Consider the following 15,723-nt stretch of genomic DNA (forward strand, 5'->3'; position numbering starts at 1 on the left):
AACTTCTTTGGGAATCCGTGTTTGGTCGTCTATGCCACCAAGTAGCATTGGATTGTCGTACAGGTTTTTCTCACACACCTCACGGATGAACGACATCCAATCTACAATTGTGTGTTCAGACACCTGGACAGTGGACCTCCTCCATTATTTGGCACTGGGGCATTCCCATGCTCCACAAGAATAACAAATTTAATAATTTTCACAGTGGCTTGTGTTGCCTATAATGCCCAATGCTGCTGCAGCTTCTAATTCATTACTTCCGAGTAACTCCACGAAAGTAGCGAAGGTGGTCCACTGGTCCACCTCCTCTGCTGGATTTCTGGAACTGCCATGACATGGTCGATAATTTCGGTTTTCATGTTTTTTTTTAAGTACAACTTAAAACAAAAAATAACGTAATACTAAATAGTAAAAGTAAAAAAAAAATGTGAAATTTTCAAACAAAAAAAGTAAAAAAAATTGAAATTCTATTTAAATTTAATAAAATTTAATAAAACAAAAAAAAAACTTTCAAATAAAAAACCAAAAAAAACAACTTACGCAAAAACTTTACCGTAATAAAAAAAAAACAAAAAAATTTCAAACAAAAATTATAAACAAAATACGATTTAATTACAAACAAAAATGAGACTGTACACTAAAAAAGTATTTCTTCAGTAAATTTAAACAGCGTGTCACATTTCATTTAAAAATTTTTTTGTGGTTTTCTTAAAAAAGCCAATCTGGCAACCGTGAATTTGCGTTTCGTTTCGACCAGTGTAAATAACTAGGTGCCCCCCCCCCCTACCCGAAGGGCCGAGTCGTTGTGTGCTGACGGCCTACAGTACAAGATCGCCTAATTAACGATATTAATCATTGAATGAAGCATTGGTTTTGGGGGGTTTTTTTTTGTTTTTTTTTAATATTGTCCGTTGGTTTTTATGATAACAGGTTACAAAAAAAAGTTAAATGTAATATTATAAATGGAGGGATGAAGAACATGTAACCGTCAGTGTGAGACATTTTTCACACATTTTTTCAAATATCTATTTTTTTAATTTTCAAGATTGAGATACCGGTTCAACTCCAAAACCATATTTTTTCTACTGACAATTTGAAAATATATGGGTGGACAAAAAATCATATTAATATATAAAAATAGAACGTATAACTATTTAATCATTAATAACGAATTGCTTTAACTTTTTAATGAATAATTAACTGTAGGAATAAATCAATAAAGTAATTGCTAAAATTGACTTTTGATCAACATTTTACAAACGCTTAATTCCAAGTCAAAGTAAAAACATTGGTAAACTGTCATCATAATTTTATAAGGAGGAGGATGGACAAAACACTCATATTAAAATGGTTCGATTTTTTTTTAACATCAAAACTAAGGTGTTTTTTATAATGTAAAAAAAAGGATTATTACATTTTTAAAAAGACATAAAATTACGTTTTTTTTTTCATAATAAAAATAAAAACGAAACTTTAAATTACATTTTTTGATTCAACACAATACATAAACATAAAAAAATAAAATTACATTTTTTATTTCAAGACAATACATAATAACAAAAAATAAAAACTTTAAATTACATTAAATAAAAATAATTTTTTCCATTTTCTGCGAACTTGCTTTTCCGGTCACCATCTTAAAAGACGACTTCCACGCATCAAATTCATCTCGTTTTACTTATAATCGTTTCTTTATCGAAAGCAGATTGCAATACAAAAAAGTAAGTATTAGTTGAGTTTATTTGCTTTTTGTAGTTCTTTTTTATTACTGGGGCGCGTTCAAACCACTGTGTTTCCCTTTTGTTTTAATATAAAAATAAGTCAACATTCAATATTTGCATGTAAACGGAGAATAGTAAGGTTATAGAATTCTTTCCAATCGATTAATATTTTTGGTGATTTTAAAGCCCCCCTCCCCCCGGAGTACTTTGAAAACGACTTTGATATTAAAAACATCGCAAATTCGTGGTTTAGTTATTAATGTAAGTATGACCATAATAAAAAGGATTTTCGATCCCCATGAATAATAACAGTAAAGACTTATAAAATAACATTGGTTCATTGTAATTTTTGCAGTATTCTCAAAAAGACAGCTTCTAAACAAATATTTTTTACTCTCCATAAAACCGGTGAATTTTTTTTTCAACAAATTCCCCAAAAGACGAAAACGGAAAAATTGGAATTGCATGTTATTTCTGCATATTTTGACGTAAACAATGAAAACAACACAATTTTTAAAATTCTCTCAAAAAATAAAATAATTAATAAATTTTGTTAATTTTTTTACAGATTTATTTTAAAAGAAAAAAAAGATGAATTATAATTAAACTAATTATTAAACTAAAGGAAAATTAGATGCAAAAAAAATCTCATATTTTGCCCCCCCCCCTCTAGCGCGATTTTATCAGTATTTTTTTTTGGGGGGGGGAATTAATATCTTAGTTTTTTTACATATTAAAATATACAGAATTATTTTAAAAATTTGAACTATATATGAATTGAAAGAAAATATGCAAAAAAAAAAATCATACCCCCCCCCTTTTACAGTTTGTCTCAGTTAATTGTTTTAGGGATCGTCGGCTTAAAATATGATTCTTTTCTGGATAAAAATACTTAAAGTAATATAATAATATAAAAATAATAAAGTAATTAAAAGGAATTAACAATAAAACATTATATAAAATAAAAAATTATTACTTAAGAATTTAAATGAAAAACGTTATTAGTATTATTAAATTATAACAAAATAAAAATACTTAAAATAATATAATAATATAAAAATAATAAAGTAATTAAAAGGAAATAACTATAAAACATTATATAAAATAAAAAAATATTACTTAAGAATTTAAATGAAAAACGTTTTTAGTATTATTAAATTATAACAAAATAAAAATACTTAAAATATTATATAATAATATAAAAATAATAAATTACTTAATTAAAAGGAAAAATAATAAAAGATTGTATAAAATAAAATTATTACTTAAGAATTTAAATGAAAAATGTTTTTTTAGCGTCTCTGGAAATTTTCAAAAAGATGGAAAAAAAAGTATTCTTGTCTGTTCTTTCTCGAACCTTTTCTAGTTATAACTATAAACAGCGAATTCCGCAAATTGTAATCAGTTATAACCATGTTGGGATGCAAATATAGGCGATCAACCATATAGCTTTGACCAAAGAAAAAAACAAGCAAAATTCGTGTCGTCAAAATAACAGATGAACTGGATAACAAGATAGAGAGAAAAAATCCCTTTCATCAATAACTGGTGAATACAGATTTTTCTGAATTATATTTGACCAAAAGCATCTATATCTAAAAGATAATAAACATTAGTAAAACACATTTACTTCTATCAAAAGGGAAATCACTAGAAAACAAAGTTATGTCCCTTGCACTATCGATTATAAAAGCTTATTAGACATTTGTTTCTATATTTGGATTTGGATTTTCTCTTCTTTCTTTGTAATAAAAATTTGTTTTCTTTTCAAATTATCTTTTTTTTCACTCTTTTATTTTTCAATAATATGCTTATGGCGTTCCATTAACCCATAGACTAGGAACAAACCCGTAATATAATATTAATGCAGATGTGACTCAGGGTCAATATTTGGACAGTTGGTATTCCTGATATTCATAAATCACCTTCCTGATAAAAGTATCTAAGATGGGTATATTTGCTGATGTCACTATGCTCTAGAATAGACATGAGTGAAAAACAAATGCCCATATATCCAAACAATGTAAGAAACCCTAGAAAACGTCAGTGTAGTGGAATTTGGCTGCTAATTGTTGGTAGAGCTATTAAAACTAATCTTCTTTCCTTTAACAATTACAGAAAACATTGAACAAACGAATTTGATGAAATATAACACACCATCTTTTAAACTCAGTCCTAACATTCACAAACAGCATTAGTTTAAATAAATACATTAAGGACATTGCCAAGTCTTCTACAAAGAAGGTTTACTCCGTCTACTATGCTAGAAAAGTAGAACTTCTGATATCTTTACAAAGCTACAATTTGTATATGAATGGATTATTGTTGCCCCATCTGGTCTGATGTATCTATCACTAATTTCTCACATTTAGTCAGGGTTCAATAATAGTTTCAAATCTTATAAATCCTGCACTATCCACCAAGCTCCAACATAACTGTGTTGCATTTCTCTGCTTATTTTAGAAGTATTTTAATGAAAGTTTTCTGATGTAAATATCTATAACATGATGAGCAACAGAATCCCAGTCCTTTACTGCTGAGATCCCCTAGATGCCAAATTAATTTCGACTTTGTTTCTTCCCACAGACTGTAGACTTTTGAATTCTCTTCGTATTTCATGCTTTCCTGACTGATTACTAATCTTCAGAAGTTAAAATGTAATGTGAACAGACATCTCATTGCTCAACTCTCAAACTCTTCTGTTAGACATAATCCCAAATAGTAGTGCCTTCTGTTTTTGCTAAATCTTGCTTCTCTGATATCTGGAAAATTGCCTTTGTGTTACATGTGTACAAGAATTCTGATTTAAAAACCGATTCGTTCAATTATAGCCATATCAGTCTACTCTTTCTTTTCTGCTAACATCTTTAAAGCAATTATCAAACAGGAACTTGTCCGCCACCTCGTAAAGGCTAATCTTCCCTTTGATTGGCAATATGCGTTTAGGCAAGCCCTTTCTATTACAGATATTTAAGGGTCATCTCTAACAGCATATACCATGTAAATAATAAGGTAGAAGAAAGTTGAGTGGTAACCCTTGATATATCCAAAGCCTTAGATAAGGTTTGACATGAAATGCTCTAAATGAAATTTATATTAAACAGTATTATGTGAGGAATGCTCGGTATAATTACATCCTTCCACAAGAAGAGATAAATTCAGGTTGTCTATTAAGAATGTATATCAAAACTGCATAATATTAATGTGGGATTGCTTCAAGCGTTGATGATCGGAGCTTTATTAGTTTTGATATGCATAACTGACCTCTCTGATAATTTTTTGTCTGGGATGGATGTATTTTCTGATGATGCAATGCTCTATAATAGACATGATATCACCCTTCAAGGTGGAGGTTTGTAGGTCATGAAAGCCTTCTACTTTAATAGTTTCTTCCTTTGGATTGCTAGACTTGGGAAATATCTTTCTTTTTCTTGGATTACACCGACATGCAGAAGTTTATCTCGCTCATCTCCTTACATAGTCCTCTGTAAACATAATCCGAAATAGTAGCCTCTTACATTCAAGAGGCAATATGCCTTGCCTAGAGTGAAAAAAATGACAGTCACAAAATATAATGATTTTATTTTGTTTCAAGTCTTGGTGAAAATGTAATTTTTTAGGTAAACCACTTTTACTAAAGTTATATCATCAAGTACTAAAAACGGATTTAGTTTTGCTTGTTTATGCAAATAAAACATTGTTTATGTTAACAAATGTTTGTTTTAAAATATGAAATTTTATGAAAAAGTTCTTAAACTAATTGTTGGATTATTTATGTTGGATTTCTTTTCTGATTGCAAAACAATTAAACTTATGAAGTCTTAAATTATTTTCATATTTTCTTTATTAAATATGAACTTTATGTTTTTCTTAGATAAATCACAAGAAAACAAAAGAACGGCGTAATTAAAATCTTTAACTGATATATTACATTAGGTTTTTATTTTTTTATATTTTAGAAAAACAGTTTTTGTTCTGATGTAATTTATTTTTTACTTCAGCGTAGAATAAATAATTTCACTGCATTATCAAATTATTTTATTTTACGTTCAGATTTAAATTTATTAAAAGCATCATTTTTATTATTTGTGTTATTTAGATTATTTTAACTTTTTATTTCTTCATGAGAGTATTTTCAAACTTGTTCTTAAGGCATATTAATCATTTTATTTCTTAATGAAAGTTATTTTCAAACTTGTTCTTAAGGCATATTAAACATTTTATTTCTTCATGAAAGTTATTTTCAAAATAGTTCTTAAGGCATATTAAACATTTTATTTCTTATATTTATCAAAAAGGAAACCGAAAATTATATCACTATATACAGAATTAACGTCTCTGAAACGTAACGAGGATGAAATGATTACCGACTACGTTATAAGGGCAGAAACAACCGCCAATGCCTTAAAACTCTCAGGTGAAATAATAAGCGATAGCTTGTTGATATCAATGACCCTCAAGGGACTTCCAACCGATTTTAAAGCATTTACAGCTGTTATCACTCAGAAAGACAAACCCATAAATTTCAGCAAATTTAAAGTGTCATTGCGCAGTTACAAAGAGACTAATCATATGCTCATTGACAATAATAACTCCCGCAATATTATGAAGTTCAAAATTGCTTCTTGAAAGCAGACACCACCAAATTACACACCTCACCACAACGTCTCAAAAAGTAATTTTCCCAAGAAAAAGAATAAAATTATCTGCTATAATTGTGGACGACCCAACCACAAAAGTTTCCATGTCGATATAAACGCTTTAAAATGGACTCCGTAAAAAACGTTGAGAACTTTGAGAAAGAACATACATTTCTATTCACAAATATACATTTTTTGTACACACAATATGGTTTCCGTGACACACAATATGATTTCTGTTCTGCTAGATCTACAGCAGATGTGCTTACAGTTATATCTTATAGGATTAATGAATCTCTCGACAGAGGCAACCTTTCTAGGGCAATTTCTCTTGACATATCAAAGGCCTTTGATAGGGTATGGCATAAAGATTTACTTCACAAGATCTCCAGCTATGGTATAGCTGGAAATGTCTTCTCACTTATTAAATCATTTCTCTCTGATAGGTTCATAAGAGTAGTAGTTGATGGGCAAAAATCAGAAGCTCACAGTATTAATGCTGGAGTCCATCCTGGGCCCAACTCTTTTCCTGATCTACGTTAATGATCTTCCTAATCACATCATTACATCATTCGTAGACATTTTTGCTACCATCTATGGTAGCACATCTAAGACAGTACACGACCAAGTTCTCTCCAATTCTCTCTTCTCTGATCTTGATAATGTTGTACAATGGGGAGAGAAGTGGCTGGTTACTTTTAATACATCCAAAACCAATAGAATACTGTTGCCACATCTGGGCAGGAGCTGCCTTGATAGAGTTCAAAATAGACTAAGCCTCATAGGAGATGTCATTTTTTCTTCCCTGCAACCTCTATCTTACAGAAGAGATGTTGTGAGTTTGTCTCTGCTTCATCGTTATTTTCATGGAAAGTGTTTGACTGAGCTCCAATCTATGGTCCTCTTCACCAAACTTTCACAAGAAACACTCGTCTAGCTGAAAACACTATCAATAATTCCCCCCACTCTTTATCTGTGCCTAAACCTAAACGTAGATTCCATGAACAAAGCTTTTTCTTAGAACTGCACACCTGTGGAATTGTCTTCCATTTTCCTGCTTTCCAGCTGTCTATAATATGGTCGTCTTCAAGTCCAACGTAAACAAGTTTCTGTTGAGCTGCTCCACTTAAGTTAACAAATTTACCGATCTTCCATCACTATCGATTACTATATTTCCATTTTGACTGCTGTACACTCTTTAACTCTTATCCTCGAGTGGCCTTTCGGCCTTGATAAGTGGTGACGCCTATGTAAAAAAAGCTAAATTCGAAAACAAACACTTTTTGTTTTTTTTAATGCTTTTTTGCCATTTTTTCTTCTATAATTCATGCAACAGTGCTCTTAATTCATACATATTTACGATATAAGGATTATAGTAATTCGCTAGACCCAAGAATAACTGTAATTTCACTACATTGTACGGTCTAGTCATGTCTCTAATTGCTTCTGTCCTATTTGGGTTAGGTCTTCTACGTTTCCGATCAATTATTTGTCCTAAATATTCAATTTTGTTCATACCAAATTCACATTTTTTGATAGCCACTTTGAATGCGTAGTTTGCTATTCTCTCAAATCCCTCAGGAATATGAATTTTATGTTCATCAACATGCTTGCTTCATATTAAAATGTCGTCTAAGTAAGCCATTTCCAAATCTATGCCTGCTAACATGGTATCCATAATTTGTTGGAATAATTTGGGGCTACTTTCAAACCAAAGGTCAGCCGTTTTAGGGCAAATAATTCTTTATGAGTATTTATCCTCAGGTATTTTGAAAAATCTTCCTGGACTTTGACTTGCAAATATGCCTCGGATAAATCAATTTTTTCTACTTGCTTCATTAATAGTTTGTATTAATTTACTTTGTTTTTATTGTTGTTCTCATAAATATTCCATTTGCTTTTGTTGTGTTTGCAAGACCAATTGCATTGTTTTTGTGAATTCAATTATTTACTTTATATTTAACCTTTAAGCACAGAATAAACAAAATTTAATTTCTTTTTCAGTTGGTTGAATTAATTTACGTTTTTATAACTTAGTGTCCTCGTTCATTCAGACTCCATGGTTTTCTATTCCCATTCAACCATACATATGTGTTCCAAATTCAGTTTAACTTTTTTATTTTAGTTCTCAGAAAGAAATTTTTTTTTCATCTCCAAAATATTATAAGCTCATCTTTCGTTGCCAAATGATATGGCTTTCTTTATATAATCATAACTCAGGACATTCACTTAGGGTTAATACAAAGGTTTATTTAAAAAGAGTATACAAGACGAGAGTCTTACTCTGTCTTTGAACTCTCTGATTCCCGGAGAAGTATTTATACATTGTCTGCATATTATTGTAATGAGAGGAGGGCTAGGTCATTCCATTATAACATTATAAGTTTGCATGTATAATCAGGAGTCATGCTACTTTGACATACATTCTGATATTAAATTCAGGAACTTTTTAATAAAATTGATCATGATAATTCAAATATTTGCTTTTAGAATACTATACTGAAACTTATTTCTAATTTATGTTTTATGAATAACTGTGTCTATACCTTAACGTAATAAAAATACTTCTGTTTGTAAAAAACGTATAAAATTAATATATTTTCATGAAATTTATCTTTTATTTTAAATTTTGCAGAATATCAAGTACCCCGCACAAGAAAACAAATGAAAAAAAGTTAAAAGCCGGAAATAAGAGAAGCCTAGCTTGAATAATTTCTTAACTTCATATGATTAATGTAGTTAAGGGGATCATATGACTTGCATAATTATTAGTTAATATGATTAGTCTTTACACGTGTGCATATGACTAATACAGTTATGCAGCATTTAATGAATACAAAATATGAGGCATCCAAATATTTGAAAAAACACACAACTTATTAAAAATAAAATTTAGCTTTATTCGTTACAAAAGCAGTAGTGCATAATCATCTTTGAAATATTTCGACTTTTGAAATGAACTATGAATCTGATATTGAAATGAAACCGTACACTTGTATATGCGGTTAATCTTTTACAAGGAAATCACATACAATGCAACAGATGCAAACGAAATCTGAAGTAAAATCAAATTCCTGATAATCTTTATGTGGATCTTTATTTACACAGAAGCAAAATATGTTGCATCATATGCGATTATATACTGGACAGAAACTGTATTGTTGTGAATTATGTGGCTCTTGTTTTGCCAAGGAATCGGACATGATGGCACATAAGCGAACACATACTGAAGAGAAACCATATTCTTGTGAAGTATGTAGCTCTTCTTTTGCAAGGAAATCATACCTGGTGAGACATGTGCGATTACATACTGGAGAGAAACCATATTCTTGTGAAGTATGTGGCTCTTCCTTTGCCCAGAAGCCACATATGTTGCAACATATGCGAAAACATACTGGAGAGAAACCATATTCTTGTGAAGTATGTGGCTCTTCTTTTGCAAAGAAATCAAACATGGTACAACATATGCGAATACATACTGGGGAAAAACCATATTCTTGTGAAATATGTGGTTCTTCTTTTACTCAGAAGCAACAACTGTTGCCACATATGCGAACACATACCGGAGAGAAACCATATTCTTGTGAAGTATGTGGCTCTTTCTTTACACAGAAGCAACATCTGGTGCAACATATGCGAAAACATAATAGATAGAAACTATATTCTTTTTAAGTATGTGGATCTTCTTTTGCAAAGAAATATGACATGGTTAAACCTATGCGAATACATACTGGAGATAGTTGCAACCTTGGTTGAAGTGAGTGTCCCTTATTATGGAGGTCTGAACAGAGCTGAAACGGAGGAGCCGGCCAAATATCATGTATGATATGAAAAAAACTGGAATCTAAGGGAGAGATCAATCACACAAGTTTTTATAGGTACCAAACGGCTTAGGAATCTGAAGTCCTACCTAACTAATATTCCTGGTGAACCAAATGCAAAAGAGATCCAAACAATTGCACTTAAGGAAACAATGAGGATACTAAAAAGAACTCTCGGTTTGTTTCAATAAAAAGCAGGGCAATGTTGTCAACTGGTTAGGCTGCTCAATACCCAACGTTACAATTTTAACACGAAGAAAATTTAAAAGAAAGAGAAACAACATTCTTGTGAAGGATGTGGCTCTTATTTTACAGGGAAACAATATGATGCTACGTATGTGAACACATATGCGAGAGAAGCCATATTTTTATGAAGTATGAGGCTCTTGTTTAATAAAATCAGACAGAATAACATATGCGACCACATACTGGAAAGAAGCCATATTCTTATGAAGTATGAGGCTCTTGTTTAATAAAATCAGACAGAATAACATATGCGACCACATACTGGAAAGAAGCCATATTCTTATGAAGTATGAGGCTCTTGTTTAATAAAATCAGACAGAATAACATATGCGACCACATACTGGAAAGAAGCCATATTCTTATGAAGTATGAGGCTCTTTTTCAATAAAATCATACAGAATAACATATGCGATCACATACTGGAGAAAAGGAAACAGTATTCTTGTGATGAAAGGAAAGACTATATTTAAGAAATGTATAAAAGAAAAAAGAACAAATTATTTTACAAATACAGAAAATAAAAGTAGAATATATCTTCTATGCAATATGGAGAAATAATTTTAGTTTTGTGGTCAAGAAGTAAAATTCTGCAATGTAAGTAAAATTTTGTAGTCAAAAAGTACAATTCTGAAATGTGCTCGATAGAAACTAAAATGTTATAAAGTATGCTGTTATTGCAATAAAAAAAGCTTATATCTTTCATGTTGGTTTTAATGTCTGGAAACACACTGAATTGCAATTCCATAATCATGAAAGATAGCTTTAAAAATTACCTGACGTTTATAAATTGTGAACTAATACAGGAGAGATTAAAATTTTGCATAAAGGAACAATTGCAATTCTAAAATAATTCCTTAAGGTTGAATAGTTGTAAATTTTCCACAAATCAAAATTGCAGAGGGTAAAACATATTTAAGAGAAAAAGATTGCAGTTTACATACAAGGCCAGTAAAAATTTTACGATATTAATAAAAACTTGAATAATTTTTAAATAAAATACAAATGGAAAATATTAACGTATTTTCATGACAGGAAATTAACGTTTTAAAACCTTTTTGATATATCATCAGATCAATATTTACTAATAGGAAAAAATTCTAAAATTATAGAAATGAATTTTACTTCTTGACTACAAAACTAAAATTATTTCTCCCTATTGCACAGAAGACATTCTACTTTTATTTTCTGTATTTGTAAAATAATTTTCTTTGTTCTTTCATAAATTTCTATTGTTACTGAAATGAAATGCGTGCAATATTTTATTTAGTAATATTTTGGGGTCAAATTTACCCTGAAAATTTGATATTTGTCAACAAATTGCATATTTTGTCTACAGGATTGAAGAGAATAATTTATTACTATTTCAGTTTCCTTTTTTAGGAAACTATTCTGAGAGGAAATCGATTTGAAACACTGTGTAACAATATAGACAGAGCAAAAGAAAACCAAGAAAAAATGTTGCTCTTTTGCATATCGATATTCAGACGGCAAAGAGAAAAGACGAAAAAAAGGAAGAGAACGAGTTAATCATGGAACACCCATATAGAGGAGATTGGTGAAAGATTGATACGAAATTCCTCCAGTTTTGAGTTTTGCTCTGATCGGTGGATCTTAAGTGAATGTTTTTCTACAAAAGTATCAATTGTCCGTAATTGAGCACCTTCTCGTCTCACCTCGGCTCTCCACCCAAAGTGCACATTGTTGAGAGTCTGACCACTAAATTTTAGTTTGATAACTTGTAAACCGTTCAGACTGATTGGCACCTCCTCACTGAACTGTACGTTGGTGAAAGTCTGTATCCCACACTAAATTCCTAACGATTTGCCATCCTAATATTTCATATGTAGGAAGAAGTGGTAATTCAACTGACAGGACTCTTCAACATCCTGGTCCTTTGCTTGAGTGACCGCTGAGCATCAAGACCCCAACTAAGACCCAAAACAATGTAGTAGAATATTTTTAATGTTATTACAAGAGTAAATTCAGATACACTTAAAACGTACAAAAATATGCAAAATATTAACTTAACATGGGAACAAACAAAAAACAATTTATTTGATAAATTTAAATACCATTTAAAAAGGTACAAAAATATGCAAAATATTCCCATGTGGATATGAAAGTGAGACAAACCTTAGCTCTCGACGTAAGAGGGTTTGTGTCTGGGGTGCAGGGCAGTAATTGATCCGAAAGAAGAAACACTGCCATTATTGTGTGTTGATTTTATGGGAAACATGATCTCTTAGCAGAATTAGCGAAAGGTGAACTTGGCTGTGTGCAAACTTGCACTTCCCACTTTTGGGAAAAGAGAAATGCAGGTTAATCAGATCCTACTGATGAAAACATCGTCTTGATATAAAAAGAATGTCTGCTTCCCAAACCGGACTTTCTGTTTTAATTTAAAAACAAGCAAATATGTGAAACTTGTGTCTACATTTTTAATATATTAAATATATTTTACAGAAATAAGTAATACTTGATTATATTTTACATTAATCTTTTTTAATGGTTTGAAACCTTTTTCGGCTTGTAAAAATATATTACTTTAATAAATATTTCTTGATTTTTTTTGTTCACATTTTGTAGAAAAATAGGACATGTTAAAAATTTCTCCGGCAATATTTTACATTTATATTATATTTGTTAAAACTTTTTGTTTTTAAATTAAATATTATTATTATTATTTTGTTGTTGTTGTTAATAATAATAATAATAATAATAATAATAATAATATGCTGTGAATGGGACGACACCATGCAATTACAGGCCAATAACATGCTTACCAACAATGTCGAAAATTTTAACAGCACAACTGAGTGAACAGATATACTCCTCTCTATGCACTTGTGAACTACTGTCAGAAGAATAAAAAGAATGCCGAAAAGAAAAACAGGGACAAACGACATAGACCAAAATATCTTGAAAGATGTTAAAAGCAGGAAAAGAACATAACCATGGCATGGATCGATTACAAGAAATCTTTTGACAGAATCCCACAAACATGGATAATCGAATGCCTAAAAATCTACAAAATATCTGACAAAATTATGAATGTTCTTAAGAAAGCAATGAAAACATAGAGACTAGAATTGACAGCTGAAGAACAACGCGTGACTGAAATCAGAATACAGACAGGCATTTTCCAAGGAGATTCGCTATCATCATGACTGTCATGGTCATGATACCACTCAACTATGTAATAAGAAAATGTAATGCTGGTTACAAGTTTACATGCACAGAACAAAGAATAAGCCACCTCATGTATATGGATGACCTGAAGCTGTTTGTAAAATAAAAAAAAGGATCTAGAAAAGCTGATAAACACAACCAGAATATTTAGCCAGGATATTGGAATGAAATTAGGGAGGAAATATGTGCACTACTGGAGATGAAAAAGGGAAAACTAAAGACACCAGAGGTATTAAATTGCCTGACTAAAAGGAAGCAGCGGTGCTTGGAGAAGATGACACAAACATTTGGGTATCCTCGAAGCAGACACCATCAAATCTACAGAAATGAAAGAATACTTTAGAATAACAAGAAAACTGTTAGAAACAAAACTATATACTAGAAATCTAATAAAAAAAACACCTGGGTAGTATCCCTAGTAAAATACTCGGACCATTTATAGGCTGGACCAAAGAGGAACTTGGGCATCTTGATCAGAAAACTAAGAAACTTATGACGATGCACAATGCATTACGCCCAAAAGATGATACCGACCGACTCAACATAAAAGGAACTAATGGTAAGAGGACTAATAAATGTAGAAGATTGTGTAGAAAGCGCACGCACACACACATACACACACACACATACACACACTTGGAAAATTACTTGAGTCAGAACTCAGAAATACTGTGGAAAGAAGTGAGAATTACTGGACATCTGATTAGACTTGTTGCCCCCTAGGTTCCAGGGAACACCACCATTTTTTTGTCAGTGAGCAATCTCTGATGATAACCTGAATTATATTATTATTATTATTATTATTATTATCATATTATTATTATCATCATCATCATATTATTATTATTATTATTATTATTTATTATTCTATGTTTTAAATTAAAACAAGAAGTCCAGTTTGGTAAGCGGAACATTTTTACATCCAAGCAAGAATTCCGCCGTACATTGGGTCGAGTCATTTACTCTTCTGCCTCATTTTTAACTTCCTGATGTAAAAAATAAAAAAAAACATTAATTTCATTGTTTTTTTTTTAATTCAATTTTCACCCTCAAACAAGGCACAGTGCCAATTAAAAATTGGGGGCTATTATCGGGGACATACGTTGCAGGGGTATTATGAAGGGGGATGAGTAGCAAGATGTCTGTTTACATTACAATTGAACTTCGTCATGCCAATACAGTTTGGAAAGCAGAATCACGGAAGGGATTTCCAAAGTCTAGCATTTCTGGGGAAGAAACTATTGTAGTAGAATGCGTTCTCACATCTAGGGATCTCTACTGTAAAGGGGTGGGATTTGGCTGCTTGTCGGGTTTGTCAAGGGTATTCACGTCAAGAGTGTACAAGTGCTTATAGTTGACCAGAACATTCTCCATTAAAGTACTTGTAGAACAGAAACATTTCGTCGATGAGGCAGAGGCTGAAGCTTAGATGACAGTTCAGGACCTGTCAGGTTGGAGATTCTCTTTTGAACTCTGTCAAGGAGTAAGAGACAAGTAGCAGATGCACCAGCCCAAATGTGACAACAGTACTCCATATATGGGCGAATGATGGCCTTATAGAGGTACATGATACGTTAAGGCGTAAGTAGCTTTCTAGAACGGTAGAGAGCCCACCTTCTTCACAGCAGCCTTGGCAATGCTCTCAATGTATCAATTCCAGTTCATGTTCCTGTAAACGTTAGGCCGAGGAGTTTAAAGGAAGTACTTTCGGGTCATGTGTTCTTGCCCACTGCTATCGGTGATAGTGAAGGTTTCTTGTAATTATTGAAAAAACAAGCTTAATCTTGGCAGCAGTGAATGTGACCAATTTTGTCCCCATTTAACTACAGATGGGAGGTCATCCTCTAGTGTTTCTGCCATTTCCTTACATATGTGCTCATTTGTTTTCCCCTCGTACCTGTTATAGAATGTGGTTTCATCAACAAATATACCCATCGCAGAAGAAATTTTATCGGGGAGGTCATTTGTGAATATCAAGAATAATAAAGATCCGAGGATAGATACGTAAGGTACTCCTGCATTTATCTCATATTGTTTAGATGTACAACCGTCGAGGACAACATGGAATTTTCTCCTACTTAATTACATTTAATTACATTATGTATT

The 15,723-nt window shown here is 31.4% G+C and overlaps 1 long non-coding RNA gene across 1 annotated transcript; it reads left to right on the plus strand.

Moving 5' to 3' along the window:
• The first annotated feature begins 1,636 nt into the window (after positions 1 to 1,636).
• On the plus strand, positions 1,637 to 14,637 carry LOC145270528 (uncharacterized). The gene is made up of 2 exons (XR_013865422.1): positions 1,637 to 1,721; positions 8,997 to 14,637. It is a non-coding gene; the product is annotated as an uncharacterized LOC145270528 (long non-coding RNA).
• Positions 14,638 to 15,723: the final 1,086 nt, after the last annotated feature.

Source organism: Euprymna scolopes, chromosome 46, assembly GCF_053919585.1.
Source record: "Euprymna scolopes isolate OS-2025 chromosome 46, ASM5391958v1, whole genome shotgun sequence".
Classification (NCBI taxonomy): Eukaryota; Metazoa; Mollusca; class Cephalopoda; order Sepiida; family Sepiolidae; genus Euprymna; species Euprymna scolopes.